A 20,790-nucleotide genomic window follows, 5' to 3' on the forward strand; every position below is an offset into this window, starting at 1 on the left:
GGCGGGATGCGGGTTTGGGTTTTGTTGCTGATGGTATTTGAATCCATTTTGGGTTTTGGGGTTTTGATTTTGGTGAGAGTTTGAAGTGAGCAGGAGGGGGGTGATGGGGTCTTTATAAATGCTGCGGTTTTTTTCCGATACTGGGGGCTGGAAGGGAGAGCAATGAGTACAAGGAGCTTATCTTGTCAGTATTTAGAATGACTTAAATAACCTTGGTGTTTGGCCTAAATAATAGTGGTCTTTTAAGCATTTTTTAATACTAAAGAATTTGCTTTTGTTTACTTCTACTTCAAAGATTGAAACTTTATGGTACGATGAAATTTGCATGCCGGTGCTCCTTGTTTTTATTAATGCAGCAGGGCTCCGTTTTTGGATACATCATTTAGAAAAATGTTGGATGAGATGCAAAATCCAAAAAAAGTATTACTATACAAAAACTATTAATTGTACAGAAAATTATTATGTTAAATTTAAAAATCATGCTAATCTCTCATAACTTCTGGAGAATACTCCAAAAATTAGCATTGTTAAAAAAGACTCTTTTATGACCTTTTTTTTATGTTTTCAAACCAAAAAAATAAAAATTTCACGTCTTTTGCTATTCGCTCTCCTCTTGCTCATGCACATGATCCTGACTTCGAATCTCTTTTTGCTAAAATTATCCTTGAAATGCATTTAATTTATGTTGTTTTTTGTCCTAACTCATGGTGATCGTCTACAAAATACGGAAATTTATTGTGGATTTTTTACAATTCTAAAAGTTATCGGAGGTCTACCGTGATTTTGAAAGTTATCGGGGTTTATTGCAAAACAATGCTCTGGGGGATTTGGTGTAAGGTATCCTAGATTGCACTTTATAACAAAGAACAAAGTGAGAGGTATCAACTACACCGTATGGTTGGATATTTCCTTCTTTATTACTGCAACTCAAAAAAAAAGAAAAAAGCCATTTCCCCTTCATAATAAAAAAGATAAAAAGCTAGCAAAAAGAAGAATGAGTATGGAAGGATAATTTTGGTATTCAACGCGAGAAAAGCGGAGGGTGTCTTTTTGGCGGGCCCCGTTGCAGTGGGGTACACGCGGCATTAAAACAACGATGGTATCCGAAAAGCCGAGTAGCGTTCAAGACTTTATAAGTATGGTTCAATAATAACGGCCAAATTGCACCCAACTCTATACCCGCTCTACCAGAAATAGGCCCACTATAATCGGTCACGGGAGCGTCCATCAGTTGCCTCGATTCAACGGTCGAGCGAACACGAAGCTTCGCGCCTCCGCCACAAACTGAACAGGCAGCGATACTGTAGGCGCAAAGAAATTCCATCAGGATTGGCACCATTATACGTACGCATACACGCCACATTGAGCAAATATATTGTGTAGCACCGAATGTCGGAAATCTTTGAAATAAAAAAAACAGCCTGCTTATGGAACTAAATCTTTGTCGTTAGAAATTGCACGTCCGGATCTTTAGTAGAGATTATCGCGTATCTTAATCTTTCGCACGGAGATGTTGAAAAGCTCATACGTATCACCCCACTACTAATTTTGAAAATACAAACCTATGAGAGAGAGGAAAGAGGAGATGGAGTATTTTTTTTTGTCACATTTTTTTTTCACAGTACGTTCTTATTTAAAGTGAGAAAAAAAAATATAATTCTAATACGATCAGAATTAGCTAACTATCTATCGTATGTTTAAGACAAGACAAGTTCTACTTATTTGGGAACCTACATAGAAAATCACATAGAAATTATACTAAATAGATTTAAATACCTTATTGATTATACATGACCCTTTACTTGAGTTTTCCTCGAAGTTAAATCTTATTCTAGTTTTTAGTTGATTCAACCAACTTTAGGCATGAAAGAAGATAGTAAATGCTACATTAGAAAACAGTTAGGAATTTAAATGTCAAGAAAAATAGTAAAGTATATAAACGCAAAGCCATGTAGGCTATAAGGTATTTAAGTGATAATTGACCTAGAATCGAAGAAAAATAGATACATATCTCATCTCTCAGATTTTAAATAAATGTTAATTTTATTTAATTTCAGGGTAATCAATAAATAATAGTACAAACAACATATTACTTCTAACTTGAAAGCAAAATCTTAAAATTACTATTTATACTACAGTAAATACTATTCTTGCTACAGTATAATCCAAAAATATTAAAAATACTATCCAATATAAAATTTTCGGCGCCGGGCATATTGTTCATGACGTAATGATTGTTTTAATAGACGCTGCTCATATACAGTATAATTTTGTCCAATAAACACTATTTTTGCTACAGTATAATTCAAAATATTAAAATTATTGCTCATCATGTGATAGAACTTTCAACCTTAGCTATATTGTTTGGGCTGTAATGATTTTTTTCTAATAAATACTATTTGATGTACAGTATAATTTTTGAATCTTGGACATGATCTGTATGTTATAGTGAATTATTAATAATTTGATTAAAGACCTTTTGGATCCATTCAATCCTCTGAACTACCTTTCGTCGCACATTTTTAGACCCTAATTAACCGGCCCGATTAGTTAGGAAAACATGATTAATGGGAGAGTTGTTAGCCAACAGGTGACAGGTTTTTTTTTTCCTTTTTCATTTTTTTTTTCTTTGTCTTTTTCCCTTGCCCATGTAGACTCTGAATCTTGAGTCTTGACTTGAGATCATGAAGTCCTGACAATTAAAACAGGACCGGAAGGGATAAGCGTCCTGCGTACTCGAGCGTGAGAGAAACAACAAAGCAAGTTCGAGGAAGGACCTCGCATTTCACTAATTGAAGGGGAAGTCTGGCAACATGTGTACGCTGATAGAAACAAAGTCTCAAATGTCACATGATCTATACTTTGAAAATGGATGTCAGCCTTTATAGACCAAAGTCTAAAAGTCTTTATTGTTAATTATGTTTTTGCGTTACTCGTGTGAAATAGAATAACCTAAATGGATGGTCTGTATTTATTTAAATTTTGTCATTTTGCAACCAGAATGTTTTAGGTGATATTTCTTTAAATAGTTTTCATTTGCAGCTACTTAACCTGTATAAAAGTCCTTGAATCTATGGAACTCAGTTAACTCGTAGCACCTATTTGGCAAACTCTTCAAGGCTTGGCCAAAGAGACTACGATTGATTCGGATTCATCCTAATCAAGTTTTGAGAAAAACTAGCTCTAATTTAATCTAATTAGAGATGATTGTGGATTAAATTAAAAAAAAAACTAGTTTTAAGCGTGTGTGTCTTTTCCCTCCTCTTTTGGCGTAGAAAAAACCTCAATTTTTCTTAAACAGGTTTCCTCTAAAAAGGAGAGCAAGTTCAAATTTGATCTCATTTCGAGATGTCGCAAAACAAGTCTTCATACTCAATGTGAGATCGCAACTTGGTATATGGGGTTAACTGCATATATTATCTCTCCAATGTAGAAATTGCATCAACCGTTTTTTATCTCTGATTTTTTTTATTAACAATTAGACTTCAATGTTCCAACCCAGTGGTCTCAATTTTATCTCACTTATTTGCGTGTCACGTGAGTGTCATAAAATTAATGCATGCACTATGATAGAGAGATCTTCTGATTTTCAATTCAGACAGACGATATACTATGATAAATTAATTGACAAGCAACACCTCCATGTCTAGAAGAGGCCTTAATTTAGAATACTTTGATATCTATGTCTCAAGCGCTGATACGAGAATAAGCAGCTAGACTGGTCCATCAATTATAGGAAAACATGAAGAGTGAAATCAAATCGTTGAGCAATCTTAGATCACATAGATCTTTTAACATGCATGTATTTTAAAAAACTTGAAGTTGAAATTTAAATGCTTATTTGTCTTCCTTATTAAAAAATGTAAAAGTAAAAAAAGAATAAAGAGGGGGGAAAAGGAAAAATACCATCAGAATCTATGATCCCAACTGCTGGCGAATTAGCTTATATATATGTAAAAAGGAGGATAAGTGAGATGGCCAGTCAAAATATTATTCTTCTAACTAAGATGATTTTAGTTTGATTAACTATCATGTAAATTTGAAAAAATTAATAATCAACCACTAGGATGAAGCAGGGAATTCACCTAATCGAAAGTGTTCTGACAAACTCCCCACGATGAGCTAATATCAATCACACGAGAGCACGAAAAATATCAAGAACATATGAACACAAAGATATACTTGGTTCAGCTAGTAGCCTACGTCTACGGCAAATGAGGAGAAAAGCTTTACTAAATCGTGAGGAATACAATGTGGAATCTCTCAATCACTTAATCCTAAATCACACCCAAAAGCCTAATACAACTCTCAACTAAAGGAACAAAAGAGAAGAATGTCAAATAGGCTTCACAAAGAACTCTATCTTCTTGATTGGTGCTCTGAAGATTGATAAATCTAATTAGCTTGAAAGACTATTCTTATATAGCCTTGAAGATCCTAACTCCTTACTGTCAAAGGAATAAGAGATCTAATAGGAATATAAGTCCATTTTTCCTAAAACCCAACAAGAGTCAAAGTAGGAATAAACCTCTAATATGATTGGTTGTGCAAAGTCTAATGTAAGTAGGACTCTTGATCAAAACAAATCAAGTCATAAAAGGAACTCCCAAAGCAATATGGATTTGAGTATTTGAGACAACCTATAAGAAATCTCCACTTTGACTCAAATGCATAGAAAATTTCTCCAAAATAAGCTAATTTACTCCACTTTCTCCAATAGCCCAGCAGAGCATCAAGTGTGGTACATGTCGATCAAGTTCAAACCCGGCTTGAACTTGCCACCTGAAAGAGACCTCCTCAACAAATCGACTGAATCGTCCACACGACGGCCGTAATGCTTAGCGAAGTCATCATCTGAAGTAGCTCCTGAATAGTTGAAGGGCACAAAATTATCAACCGACAATGCATAAGCTACTATATCTTTATATCTTCGTGGTGCTCGGATATCTCATCTAGATCGATCTCTAGCAATAGTGTGTTCCTACTCTTCCTACAGCTGCTGAGGTGCTTCATCTACTTGAACAAGATCTGGTTGTTGAACTCCCGTAGTCTTATCCTGCTGAAGAGTTGAATCACAAATTTCTAACTCTACCTTATGTCATATAGTGACCACCTTATTAACTAAAACTGGTGATTGTTTCTGGTGGAACATAGCAGACTCATCAAAAGTAATATCACGTCTGATAATAATCTTAGGAGACTTTGGATCAGTACACCGCAACCTAAAACCTTTAACACCCGATGCATAACCTAGGAATATGCACTTCTTCATTCATGGCTCAAGTTTCCCTTGACTAACATGCGCATATGCAGGGAAACCAAATATTCTAAGATTAGAATAATCCACAGGCTTACCAGACCAAACCTCCTCTGGAGTTTTACAACTAATAGCAGTAGATGGTGACCGATTCACTAAGTAACAAGTTGTATTCACCGCTTTCACCCAGTATTCCTTGCCTAAACCTGCATTGAACATCATACAACAAACGTTTTCCAATAGGGTTCTGTTTATACGTTCTGTCACTCTATTTTGTTGTGTCGTGCGAGGGACTCTACGATGTCTAGCGATTCCCTCCTTCTTGTAGAACTCATTAAACTCTCCTCTACAAAACTCAAAGCCATTTTCAATTCTAAGACTCTTAATCAGCCTCCCAGTCTGCTTCTCAATCAAAGACTTTCACTGCTTAAAAGTTATAAATATCTTATATTTACGTCTCAAAACATAGACCAAAACCTTCCTAGAATAGTCATCAATGAAGGTCAATATGTATCTTGTACTAACACCCTTTGAGGCAACTTGAGAAGATCCCCAAAGATCTGAATGGATATAATCTAAAGTACATTTAGTTTGATGTACTACCGTACTAAAGCTGACTCTTTTCTGCTTCCCGAAGATGCAATGCTCACAGAATCCTGATTTTCTTGTACTCTGTCCACATAAAAGACCCTTCTTACTTAACTCGGTCAATCCACGCTCACTCATATGACCAAGTCTTATATATCATAATCTGGTAGTATTAGTTTCTGATATCAATAATGTAACTACAGCCAAACCAGTAACAATAGAGCCCTACAAAATATGCAAGCTGCCGATCTTTTTTCCTTTCATAACCACAACAAAAATTTTTTCTTAACCTTAAGAACTCCACCTTTACCTAAAAATTTATACCAAATGTTATCAAGAGTGCCCAAAGAGATGAGATTCTTCCTTAAACCTGAAACATACCTAACATCAGTCAAAGTCCTGATGACTCCATCATGCATCTTAATCTGAATTGTTCCTTTCCAAATAGTCATACTTGAGGCGTTATTCCCCAAAAGAATAGTTCCACCATCAATAACTTCATAAGTGGTGAACCATCCCTAATGAGAACATATATAATAGGAAAAATCTGAATCCAAAATCCAATCATTCATGTTCTTGTTTATATCATTTATAGCCAACAACTATGGTCTGAGGGTATTGTAACATATGATGCCCATTTAAAAGAATCGTTTAGATTACGTGCTATTCTATTATGGACGATTAATGATTTTCCAGCCTATGCTAATCTGTCTGGGTATTCCACAAAGGGAAAGTGTGCTTGTCCTGTATGTGGTCCGGAATTTGAAGCTCTTCAATTACCACATAGCCGAAAGAGTTGTTATTGGTTTAATCGAAGGTGGTTGCCCTTGAGTCATAAGTACAGGAAGTTATCAGGTATGTTTGATGGCACAGTTGAGAAGAGAATGAAGCCGCGTCAGCTGACAGGTAATAAGATTGTAAAATTACTTGAGGGGTTTCCAAAAGTTGTGTTTGGAAAAAATCGATATTCTAAATTTAGCCCGCTCAGAGTAAGAGATTATTTAAAGTCAAAAAGGCCACTGAAGCGTAAGCGAAAGGTCCGGAAAATGCAAGTTGAGGAAGAAGACCAAAAATTACCTAGAGGATGGACTAAATTTAGTATCTTCTTTCAGCTACCTTATTGGCAAAATCTTAAAATCTGCCACAACTTAGATGTCATGCATATTGAGAAAAATATATGTGATAACATAGTATCAACTCTCCTACAAGATGCAAACAAGTCGAAGGATGATCTACGGGCGCGCCAAGATCTGACTGCTTTGAATATTCGAAATGATTTGCAAGCTCAAGATGTTGGACTTAAAAAATTAAAGTTGCCTCCGTCTCGTGTTACACTGACAAATGAGCAGATGCAACGATTTTGTGAAATTCTCAAATCAGTAAAGTCTCCGGATGGTTACTCTGCTAACATTTCAAATAATGTCCAAGTGCAAGAGCGAAAACTCTTAGGTCTGAAGACCCATGATTATCACGTTCTTCTCCATCAATTGCTTCCTGTTGCAATCCGTAACAATATGGATAAAGAAGCGTCGAAGATTATTATTGAGTATTGTGGGTTTTTCAGAAAATTATGCTCTAAAGTCATAGATGTAGATGAATTTAAAAAACTTGAAGCTGAGGTCCGAGTTACTCTATGCAATATGGAAGTAATATTCCCTCCTTCTTTTTTTACGGTTATGGTCCATCTTACCCAGCATCTTGCAAGAGAGGCTAGAATCGCCGGACCTGTTACTTATCGTTGGATGTATCCGATTGAGAGGTAAATTATATATTTTTTGCATTCATTACTTGTATATGCGTTTTTGAAATTACCGTGCTAATAATTAGTTATTTTGATTCTAAGATACTTGGGCTCCATGAAACATAATGTTCGCAATCGAGCTCGTCCAGAAGGCTCGATAGCTGAAGGATACGTGGCAAATGAATGCTTTATTTTTGCATCACGTTACATGCGCCAGAAGAAAACCACGGCTCAAGTACCAGATAAGGAGAGAAAGCGTGAAAAATATCCGAGATCTCTCTTAGAACAAATTCATGCATATGTGCTGGAAAACCTTGATATGTTCGCAGACTATCGAAGGTAACAAATAACACCCGAAATATAGATGAGACTATTCATTTTACATAATGTTCGCAATGCAAACTTATATATTGTTTATGTAGGCGACATTTGGAGAAGCTTAAGAATGAAACAACCGGTAGGAATGCAGCGCATAATATTCAGAAAAGACATAGGAAAGAATTTTCTGATTGGTTAAGATTTGATGTAAGTATTTAACAATTAATTTATGAACATTCATAATATAACATCCCCTAAATATTCTGAAATTTTTTGTCTTAGGTTGATAAATCACTTCTTGATGGTACTACGTTACCAGATGAAATTATTATACATGCACAACGCCCTTATTATGAAGTGAGACGTTATAATGAGCATTTGATCAATGGATATAAATTTCGAACGCTAGAGACTGATGATAGGAGGGTAACTCAGAACAGTGGGGTCATGGGCTTGTTTGCTCAAGAATGTTTTTCAAGTACAAGAGATCAGAACCCAATTCTAGCTGACATACTATATTATGGCCAATTAGAAGATATTGTTGAGGTAATTTACGGGTTTGGTAAACCAAAACAATGTACTTACACGATGTTCAAGGTTCGGTGGTGTCCTGCAAAAAAGCAAAAGGATCATTATGGATTTACACTTGTCAATCTCCATCGAGAAGTATATACGGATGAGAAATTCATTTTTGCAGAACAAGCTGATCAGTGCTTCTTCGTGAGAGATCCGAATGTCATATCTGATTGGGTGGTTTTGTACAAGGAGCCAAGATCTGTTGTTCTACCTAATAACAATGAAAAAAATATTGAAGAAAGTGAATATAATTATAGTGAACCAATTGGTTCATCTGATGATGTTTGGCAAGAATTCTCTTACGCACAGAATGTGGCGTTGGATGTAGGTATGTAATATATATGTTACACTGCATTAAAGTTTTTTAGCTAATCATAATAAGAACAATGCATTTCATAATAACTTATCTCATGAGCATGTATATTTTTTTTCTTAACTATGTTAATAATTGAATTTGCAGATGAGGAGTATTAGGAGACTCTTTGACCAAGCGGGTGATCGATCACGTAGTATCACCCCTGGTAGTGGTGCTGATGATACACCACCATCTCCGGATGCAGGTATAAAAATTAATTAATACTTTAATATATTTTATCAATTATTAATTATCTAGCTAATAGTGATCATTTGGCCCTGATGCAGTACCATCTCCGGGTTATTCATCACCTGGCCCCTCTGATGCAGTACCAGAACCATCCCCTGATGCAGGTATTCAATATTATAATGCTCAATTATAATGGTTAATTAAAAACTATATTAATGATTCTCCTTTCTTATGTAGGGGATACTTGGACACCGACATATCCATCTTATACATTCCACACGGACTTGCGGCCAAAGACACAGGACTATCTTAGTTTACCTTTACCTCCAGCCTCTCATAAGTCTATGGCTGACGCAAGGAAGTACCATACACGTGCTGCGAGAAAATTAGAAGAAATGCGTGAAATGATTGAGACACGAAAGAAGGTTGCACTCGCAGCAAAGGAAAGAGAGATAGCGAATGGTAAATTGTATAAATACTTTTAATTTTCACATTTGTATATTATATGATATATTATCATGTTATTATTGTAGGTGCTAAGAAGGATCGTATCGAGAACAGACGTGGCGGAGGTAAGCCTGATTCTAAACAACCGCCAAGAGGAATGAGGGCCATTATTAGGTGGAATAGTTCTAATTTGCCCGTTGGTCCATGGTCGACCCGCTTGAATGCATATATTGGGGTTCTAGTGCGTAGAGCGACCATTATCAACCCTTATTTTCAATTTCGAGAACTACCATGGAGCGCATACGAGGCGATATGGACAGAGCTTATGGTAACTACATATTGCTATTACTTTTTATTTATTAATAATTAGTATTTGATATTAAATTATCTTTCCTAAATGTGTATGTAAATCTACAGGACTGCTTCTGCCTTGAGGACTTTGAGGGGGCTTGGAATTATGTGTTCAATGTTAAGGTTGAAGTAGTTCTCAAACAATGGAGGCATGAGATCAAACATGAAACCTATGACAGGTATGAGGAGGACTGGCAGAGGTTTTTAAACCTCGACGCCCGAGTTGACGAGGTTCATTTCACAGCTCTCCTCATGTATTGGGACAGCGATGCCTCCAAGGTTAGTTTCATGAAAATTACTTTATACTTTTAAGATATTAATTTATTGCATATTTGCTAATTTTTTTCTTTTAAAAAAGAATAAATCCACGAAGGGGTCAGAAAATAGAAGAAAGAAGCTGCATGACCACCACTTGGGCTCACACTCCTATGCCAATCTGGAGGATGTTTATTGTCAGGATACGGTAGATTTCCGTCTAATATTTTGATGAATTTAATGATTAGTATGATTATGAGTGTGATAATATATAATATGACAGGGAAAATCATTAATGCCAATACACTTGAGGGCGAAAGCGGCGTATGGCATTTTCCGTGATAGATATAGGGGTGATGAGAAGAATCGAGATAAGATCAAGGCAAATCTCGAGTTGGTGGTGAGAGTTATACATATCTTGTGTAGTATTATTAATTCTATTTTGTTGTTAATATTATGAGGAAATGAGAACACAAATAACATTGTCTTTACCATGAAATAATTATATATTTGTGCTTTAGGAGGGATTTGAGGCTGCATCAAAGGAGGCTGCAACTGTGTATATGTCGCAGCAGGAGGAACAATCTGAGCCGGACCCTCACATGCTTTCTGCAGAGGACAACATTACTCTCACACAGCATTTGATGGGTCATAATAGGTATGGATGTAGAAAATTTGAATCAATTTGAATACTACATTCCTATTTATATTTTTTTATCATTATTGAATTCGAGAGGTAAATTTAATATTTATTTCTCCCTAAACATAGGAGAGGGAGATATCCTCTGCATGGTGTTGGAGCTTCACCCGGCGTAAGCATGAGGTCATCCACAGCATCCTCCACACCATTTACATCCATGAGAGCAGCCCCGCCTCGGTTCCAGGCTATGCCATTTGTCGCACGTATCTCTGCATATTTGCTTGACAAGATTGACTCGGAGCTACATATCCAGGTGACTAATGAGATGACAAAAGTTGCGCTGACGGCGAACTCGATGGATGATCTCCTGGGGTATGTCATGCAATATTTAAGCGGTGCGATTCCTCATAGCGCGTATGGTGGTGTTATACGGATTATAAGCTCGCTTGGCGATAATTCCGGTGCTGGTCAGAGCAACACTCAGGTACCTTTTTTTTCCTTAAAATAATAAATTCATTTATATTTAATATGTATTAAACACTCCTTAATGATTATTCAATTGACCATTCAGAGTGGAGATATTGGAAATAAATTCAATACCACTAGTAGAAAAACGACCAACCTAGACGGAAATTTCCGTCTAGGTTGGTCTACAATCCGTCTAGGTTTGTTCCTCTAGACGGAAATCCGTCTAGGTAGATTGGTTTATTCTGTTTCCGTCTAGTTTGGATCAAACTAGACGGATCTAGGTTGTCAACCTAGACGGTTTTCCGTCTAGGTTGACAACCTAGACGGATTTCCGTCTAGGCTGACGACCTAGACGGTTTTCCGTCTAGGTTGATAACCTAGACGGATTTTCGTCTAGGTGCAATCCGTCTAGGTTGACAACCTAGACGGATTGCCGTCTAGGATGACAACCTAGACGGATTTCCGTCTAGGCTGACTACCTAGACGGTTTTCCGTCTAGGTTGATAACCTAGACGGTTTTCCGTCTAGGTTGATTATTGCAACCTAGACAGAATTTCCGTCTAGGTTGGTGAAGTCTAGACGGAATTCCGTCTAGGTTGCTATTTTTCCAGCAAAAAAAATATATTACAATTTGTATTTCCCTGTACAATTACACCAATACATGAATACATACAATAAATACTGTATATATGAATACATCCAACCATCCAAATATAATCAAGATTTTAGACAATTCCATTCAAACCCAAAAATATACAAATCCAACATAATGCACAGATCCAGCCATAATATAATCAATTCCAGCATAATAAACAAATCCAACTATCTACTTCAAAATATGCATCAACCAAGACCGTCTAATATATACATCCAACAAGCATATAAGTATTGTTATAACAGATAAAGCTGTTCATTGCATTAAAAATGATCTTCCTCAAACAAACAAACCATCAGCTTTATCGCTACTTTCACTTATGGTTAACTCTTCATCGATTTTCTCTTTATTCAACAAGTTCTCTTTGACGTCCTTGATACCAATAGAATCTCGACTGTAAATCACAGTATCCCTAAAATACTTATAGGAATGTGGCAAAGAACATAATAATAATTGGGTTTGATCTTCATCATCGATCTTAACATCAATCTTACTCAAATATGTAATCACAGAATTAAATTCATCAATATGAGATTTGATTAGTGTTCCTTCCGATATCTGAAGTGTGTACAAATGCTGCTTCAAGAGGAGTCGATTAGTGGACGACTTCGTCAAATACAAATCCTCCAATTTAGAACACAAATCAGTGGTTGTCCTCTCCATGAGAACCTCTTGCAAAACTTTATTTATCAAACATAATTGGATTGCTATGAGAGCTCTATCATCCAACTCGTTCAAATCTTTCTTCGTCATAGTAGTCGATTTCTTCGACTTCCCGAATAAAGCCTTCTTCAATCTTCTCTATGTCAACACGGCTATCATCCTAACTTGCCAAAGGCTAAAACTACTGTTACCGTCAAACTTCTCGATATCCCACTTCATAGTGGTTGTTATCATCTTCTTGTACGATTGATAGCTAAGGACTTTGATACCAATTTGTTATGACAAACTCCCCAGGACAAGCTAATATCAATCACACGAGAGCACGGAAAATATCAAGAACACATGAACACAAAGATATACATGATTCGACTAGTAGCCTATGTTCACGGGCAAATAAGGAGAAAAACTTTACTAAATTGTGAGGAATACAATGTGGAATCTCTCAATTATTCAATCCTAAATCATACCCTAAAAGCCTAATACAACTCTCAAATAAAGAAACAAAAGAGAAGAATATCAAATAGGTTTCACAAAAGAACTCTCTCTTCTTGATTGATGCTCTAAAGATTGATAAATCTAATTGGCTTGAAAGACTGTTCTTATATAGACTTGAAGATCCCAACTCCTTGCTGTCTAAGAATTAAGAGTTCTAATAGGAATAGAAGTCCATGTGTCTTAAAACCCAACAAGATCCAAGTAGGAATAAATCTCTAATATGATTGGTTGTGTAAAATCTAATGTGTAGGACCCTTGATCAAAACAAACCAAGCTATAAAAGGAACTCTCAAAATGATATGGATTTGAGTATTTGAGGCAACCTATAACAGAAAGATTACATGAATACTCAAATGACGCATGTATCCGAATATGTAAAATTATTCAGTGACCTTTATTCTCAATTATTAGTGTAGAGTAACTTTTGGATTAATCCATAAATTCTAAAACCTCTGCATTGACAATTATCCAATAATAGACTATGAGTAGATTACTAGTAAATAGTTACTCTTTTTAAATATTCTTCATGACTCTGCACCATTACAACATTATTGTTTCAAGGGACCTTGTCATCACATAAAAACTTCCAAGTTTCCACATGTAGAGTTGTATCAATATAAATGACTAAGTGTTAATCCTCCACAATTGGCCGACACGTGTCCCATATTAACTAAATGCTAGATCAAGCTCACTCTGTGCAACATAACTCGGACAGTTTCAGTACTCAACCTATTCCCAAGAAGGGCCGAGTCGAAAGACGTCTTTACTCGAATTCTGCCATTAGCAGCAAGACCACACCTTATCATTCTACAAGGCTGTGTCAAGAACTTTTGAAACCGAGTAAAAATGTAGTACTTATCAGCCCGATCGCAAGATCGAAGTGAAAGGCATCTTTTGTCGACCCTCTCGTAGAGCCGAGACGAGAGACATTTTATCCAAGATACCTACACCGACAGTTGATCGCCATCACATTGAATACATGATCAGAATCATCGTTGCTCTAGCCCGGAAAGTCTTTATGACTCATCGGACCTCATCAGCGCCACACATATCTCGTCACCATCGCATTGAACGCTTAGGTGACTCATCCTCCTCTGTAGCCGACACCTGTATAGTAGCTGCCGACTGAGCTGTCTGCTTGGACTTGGCTAAAGTTACACATGTGCCCCTTGGATCTGCTATAAAAGGAAGATGCTATTTAATAAGCAATCTCTTACTAAAACACACTACAAATTTACTCCTCTTCTCTACTCTAGCCGAACATTAACTTGATCGTCAGATGAACTACCAGAGATTATAACTCCGATCCTCTCACGCGTTGTTCATGTGCAGTATAAGATTCGTTGCTTAAAGACCAATTGTCTAAAGAAAATTGAGAACCTCAACACCTTAAACAATCCACTCTTGACCTCCTGTTAGATAATTAACATCAACAATAGTGTTTTTTATAGAATGAAAGATAGAGTTATGTAGAGATAACAATTTTTTTAAACTGTTTTAAATTTATGATCCGTGGAATTTAAGTCTGAACTATCCTAATACTATATCGAAGGTCACTATTATTATAAAATTTTTAAATTTATAATAAAAAATAAGAATTATAATTTTATATTCTAACACGTACCAGCTGCGTCACTATACCTCTTGATTTGCTGCCCAATTACCTTGCTTAAAATCTATTCAAAATCTTCGGATAAAGTGATGGAGAGGACTCAAGAGGAACAAAGAAGAATATAGATTTTCAGAGTCAGATGCTGTCTCCCCAGGCAAGACATGACCCAGCTCTCAACAAGCGACCAAAAATACATACATAGAAATCTACGAGGTAAAATTGTCGGTCCACTTCATGAAGTTAGGTTAATCTTAGCCTAGTTCATTAACGAATAAAAAATGCGCCCACCAACTTAACGGTTGATTGATACCAGTGGCTAATGAGTCACACTTGAAAGTGTCCAGCTAGTTTTACTCAATTAACAACAACTTAATCAAGCTAGCATGATTGTAACAAAGATTAGAACGTCACCCACTAATAAAGTACAAATGCTTGGTAGTTAAATTTATTCCACTTAACAAGCGGCTCATTTTTTTTCTTGTTAGTGGACTAATAATAAAGTATATGATTAGCTTAGAAAGAGAAAGCAAAAGATACTTTACTTTTTGCTAGTTATAAGATACTTTACTTAATGAGCAAGTTTTATGAATGAGCATTTATTTAAGAAAGTACGTTCACATTTTTCCATATATATCGAGAGAGAGAAAGAGAGGAAATTCTTGATGTAAACTTAAGGTGACCATCGCACTAAATTTTTTTATACATTGATGATATAGGGATCCATACAAGATAGTGATCACCTTTATATATATTATGTAATATATATATATATATAATATATATATATATATATATATATATATATATATATATATATAAATATAGGCTGAAAACTCCGTTCAACTTAGAAGTGATTAGGAAATAAATTGTCGCAACAAATTTTTATCCATGGATCTTAGGCCTAGGGATCCTTGCATGATATGAAAGAGGACTTTTTATATTAATGAAATGAGTGGCTAAAAAAGTTCTGGTGGACCATACATTCCGCTATCCACTTAAGTTGATAGGAGCTTCTTGGCTATATATATATATATAATATATATATATTACTATATATATATATATATATACTATATATATAGAGAAAAATGGAAGAAACTTGGTACGCAAGTTGCTCCCAACAACTTGTAGTGATTGTGGCATAATGCTTGTCGCGATACATCTACATTCGGACGGGTGAAGGTGGTGTGAGGCTCTATTCTTCGAGGTGTGATGAGGCAAGATTAGACACATCCACTACCAAGTTGGCTTGATAAACAACTTGGTACCTAAGGTGTCTTCATATCTCTCATCTCTCTCTCTCTCATCGTCCTCTCTCTCTCTCTCTATATATTATATATATATATATATATAAATATATATATATATATAGATATATATATATATATTATATATAATATATATATATATATATATAGTATTATATAAGTATAGATGAATAGTGAAAAAGTTTGGGACAAATGCCTCTGTCCACTTAAGTTACAATAATTCACAACAGGACACACACACACACCACACCACACACAACCACACAATCATCATTAATATTAATATTATATATATATATATATTATATATATATATATATATATATATTATATAATATATAGTTATAGAGAAAACGGGAGTGATCTGCAGCGTAGGAAATTTCTACGCTGCAAGTGTATGACATGTGTAGCCTCCCTACTGACGTGCACTATCGGTGCCGAGGCTGGCCCAGCAATGTCATACCTTGCAGGCGTAGGAAATGTTCCTACGCTGGCAGCTCACGTCCCCGGTTTTCTCTCTCTCTCTCTCTCTCTACTATATATTATATATATATATTATATAATTATGAAAAAAATTAGTAATGCATTGTACCAAGCATAAGTTTTTTGCTTAGTAGTGAGGTGGGGCATATTCCCCTCATCCCCCACCCTTATTGAAATCGTGGCCCACATTCACTGAGTAGTGGTTAAGAATTGAAATGAGTGGATGAGAATATGACACCTTACTACCAAGCATAAAATTTATGCTTGGTACCAAGCATATACATTTTTCTCATATTAGAAATATGAGTATACTTGGTACCAAGCACAAATTTTATGCTTGGTAGTGAGGTGACACAATCCCCTCCACTCATTCAAATAGATGACCACATTCACATGAGTTGAGGAGTGTATGAGGATATGTAACCATTTGAATAAGTGGAGGGGATTATGCCACATCACTACCAAGCATAACTTTTTGTGCTTGGTACCAAACATAACTTTTTGTGCTTGGTACCAAGCATAACTTTTGGTGCTTGGTACCAAGCATACTCATTTCTCTCTCTCTCTCTACACACACACACACACACGCACATGGGAGAAGTGTTCCTAAGGTGACGCCTTAGATAATCATCTAAGAACGCGACCTAAAATCATATGATTGAGCTATATTATGGATGATCCACTCCGTTGAACTTGATCTACATATTCTAAAACCCCAACACACCAAGTTTGGGGTGAACCCGTCGTCGTTTGACCCTTCATCCACACATATCAATTTTAACGGTTTCGAATGAATAGAACTTTTCACATGGCCCGACGGAGGGTCAAACCACGATGAGTTCACCCTAAACATGGTGTGTTGGGGTTTTAGAATATATAGATCAAGTTCAATAGAGCGGATCATCCACAATGTAGCTCAATCATGTGATTGTAGACCGCGTCCTTAGATGATTATCTAAGACTCTAAGACGTCACCTTAGGAACACTTTTCCATATATATATATATATGAGACAAATGGAGAAACTTGGTACCGAAGTTCTCCCAACAACTTGGTAGTGATTGCTAATCTTGTCCCCTACATCTACCTTTGGAGGTTGGATGTGGTTGAGGCTCTATCTCGAGTGTGATGTAGGGGCAAAGATTAGGCCACATCAACTACCAGAGTTGCTTAAGCAACTTGGTACAAGGTTCTCCATATTTCTCTCTGAATCTCTCTCTCTCTCTCTTCTATATATATATATATATATATTATATATATATAATATATATATATATATATATATAATCTACTAATATATATATATAATATATATATAATAGAGAGAAGAGAGAGAGAGAGAAGAGAGAGAGAGAGAGAAATAATGTGTATGCTTGGTATCGCCCCCCGCCAAACATAATTTTATGCTTCGGTAGTGAGCTGCGCCAATCCCCTCCACTGCCATATCAAAATGGGGGACCAATATTCAGCCATGGATTGAGGAGTAGCAATGGGGGCATTATGCAAACATTGAATGAGTGGAAGGGAAATATGTCACCCACTACCAAAGTATAAATTTTTGTGCTTGGTACCAAACATACCCATTTTTCTCAATATAATATATATATATATATATATAATATATATATATAGATATATATATCTATATATGATAAAACGCAGATATAGCTCAATTCTTATTCGTGCGCCAGTTTAATAGGCTATTCAAAATGATGATCAGTACTGCCTATCATGACTTGCTCTCACCTTAATCTATATATAGAAAAATTACTTTATTTTTAAAAAATTTAATCATTGTTTTAGCTATGGGTAGAAGGGATAGCTATTAAATAGCCTAAAAAATCAACATATCAAACTAATTTGATTCGAATTTTAGAAAACACTAAATTATGTAAAAAATTTACCATATACATTTGATGGTATGTTGAACGAGATGTATAGTGATGATAGTGAATTTGATGAGCTGGTTAGTCTAGCTCATGATAAGATTTGAGCTCACTATCTTACAATGACATTACTCTCTCTCTCTCTCTCTCTCTCTCTCTCTCTCTCTATGTGTGTGTGTGTGTGTGTGTGTGTTAAGTACATAATTGGTGCGTAGGGTTAGGTCTCATGTTTATGAGCGTATTATCTAATCTAGTTTTGATGATTTACAAATAATCTCTCTCTCTCTCTCTCTCTCTCTCTCTCTCTCTCTCTCTCTCTCTCTATGTGTGTGTGTGTGTGTGTGTGTGTTAAGTACATAATTGGTGCGTAGGGTTAGGTCTCATGTTTATGAGCGTATTATCTAATCTAGTTTTGATGATTTACAAATAATTCCTAATATCATTTGTCTAGTATTTGTGTTTGCCTATTACATACTCTAGATAAACATCGATGTTGGATGTTGGATAGAATTGCGCTTCAATGATAATATTCAAAGAAAGTTGGCGGAATCGGAATAAATCTATTTGTAAATCAAAGTCAAGTTTAAGATCTAGCTTCATCCGCAACCAAGACGAGCTTTATTGAAAATCAATCTTAAGTATAATATTTTAGGTTTATACTTTGTGTGTTTATACTTAAAGCTTAAAATTCATACATACACATTTGTTTTGATTTATCTTTTATTTTTATTTATCACCATTTTAGATTATAGACTTAATAAATCAAATATATATCTTTCCTCAAGTCTATAAATCTATTTTAAAGTGTTTCAAAAATTTTTTAGAATAATTTCATCAAAATTAAGTTTTGATGTTTTCCTATTTTTCAACTAGTTTATAAAATAAGTGATTTTTATAAATAGGAAATGTAATTTGAGAAATTATTTTTATAACATTTTCTATTATATGTTTACAACTATTTCTCAAAATTTTATTATTTTTGGAGTTGATTTACTATGTCAAATTGATTTTACAAAATCAAGTATTTCAGCAGTTTTTAGAATCTAGAATATCTGTATTAAAATAATTATTTCTCACAAATGGGAAGTGGTATTTTATAAATTCTTTCTCTAACATGTTTATCTACACGTATAGAAACATCCTTTAAAGTTTCACAATTTTTGAAGTTGATTTATAATTTTTAATTGATTTTAGAAAGTCAGCTATGTAAAAATTTTAGAATCTGCCACGCACGTTATCAGTCGACTGAACAGTATTTTTGGTCGACTGTGAACAGTGCATTAGTCGACTAAAAATACTGTTCAGTCGACTGATCATTAAGCCGTTGCATAACGGCTATTGTTTTCCCATATCAAGTTTTTGAGGGGTTTTTCTCTATTTTTTTTTTGGCTTTGGGCTGTTGTATTAAGTACCTATATATACCCCTCTATCCTCAACTCCTGTATAACATCTAAGAAAGAGTTTTAATCAAGTTTTGGGCTTTAAGGGTTTACAAGAGTTTTCAAGTTTGTTTTGTGAAGAAGTTTTCATAAGAGGAGGAGATTATTCTTTTCGTGTTTTGTCTTCAATCTCATATCCCCCCCCCCCCCCCCCCCCCAATTTCAAAGAAGTTTATGCTAAACTCATCTCTAGCTTTATATATATTTGTTGTTATATATTAATTTCATTAAGCTAGATTCTTTATTGATTTTGCATTTCATTTTTCTCATTGTTTACACACACATCCCTTGAGCTTTAGTATTCTCACATTGAGTATAACTTGGGTTGTGGTGAGTGTATCATTGAGAGTGAACTTACATTGAGTTCTCATCCATTGTAGAGAACAGACCCTTGTACTTGTGCTTAATTTATGAGATCACATTGTAATACACAAGGACACCGAGAGAAGTGTGTGGTGAAAGACGGGGTCAATTCCAAGAGGAGTGACGTCGGTAGTAAAGCTTAGGTGAGGTAATAAATCCGAGTACTTGAGGAAGTTGACACGGGCTAGGCCAATACTTAGAAGGCGTATCGTGTAATTGCAATTGTATGAGTTGTGAAAGTTTTTGGTAAGCTAGAAAACCGATTGTGTGAATTGTAAACATTTTCAGGTAACGTTAAAAACCGGTTGTGATAGTGAAGATTCTCCTCGTGAGTGAGGAGTGGAGACGTAAGTCAATGGTGACCGAACTCCATGATCATATTGTGTGTTTGAGTTTACCTTGGTGTATTATTTGTGCTTATTGTTTATTGATTTCTATATTGTCATAGTCTCATGTTTATATCGCCCTCGTTTTAATTACATATCCTTACACATAATTTGTTAAATATCATACTTGCTAGGATATAATTGTTAATTAGTTTTTAAATCGGCATTAATATTGGATTAGATTGGCATATACCCTATTTACCCCCTCTCTAATGTAATTTCACGTAGTAGTGATGTGAATACTTCTTATTGACACATTTAAATGTGCTCATTTTAAAATTCTTATATGATGGATATTTTCTATCCATAATTAGAATCCTCATTAAATTAAATCTATCCAAGATTAGAAAATTTTA

Source organism: Asparagus officinalis, chromosome 7 (assembly GCF_001876935.1).
Source record: "Asparagus officinalis chromosome 7, Aspof.V1, whole genome shotgun sequence".
Lineage (NCBI taxonomy): Eukaryota > Viridiplantae > Streptophyta > Magnoliopsida > Asparagales > Asparagaceae > Asparagus > Asparagus officinalis.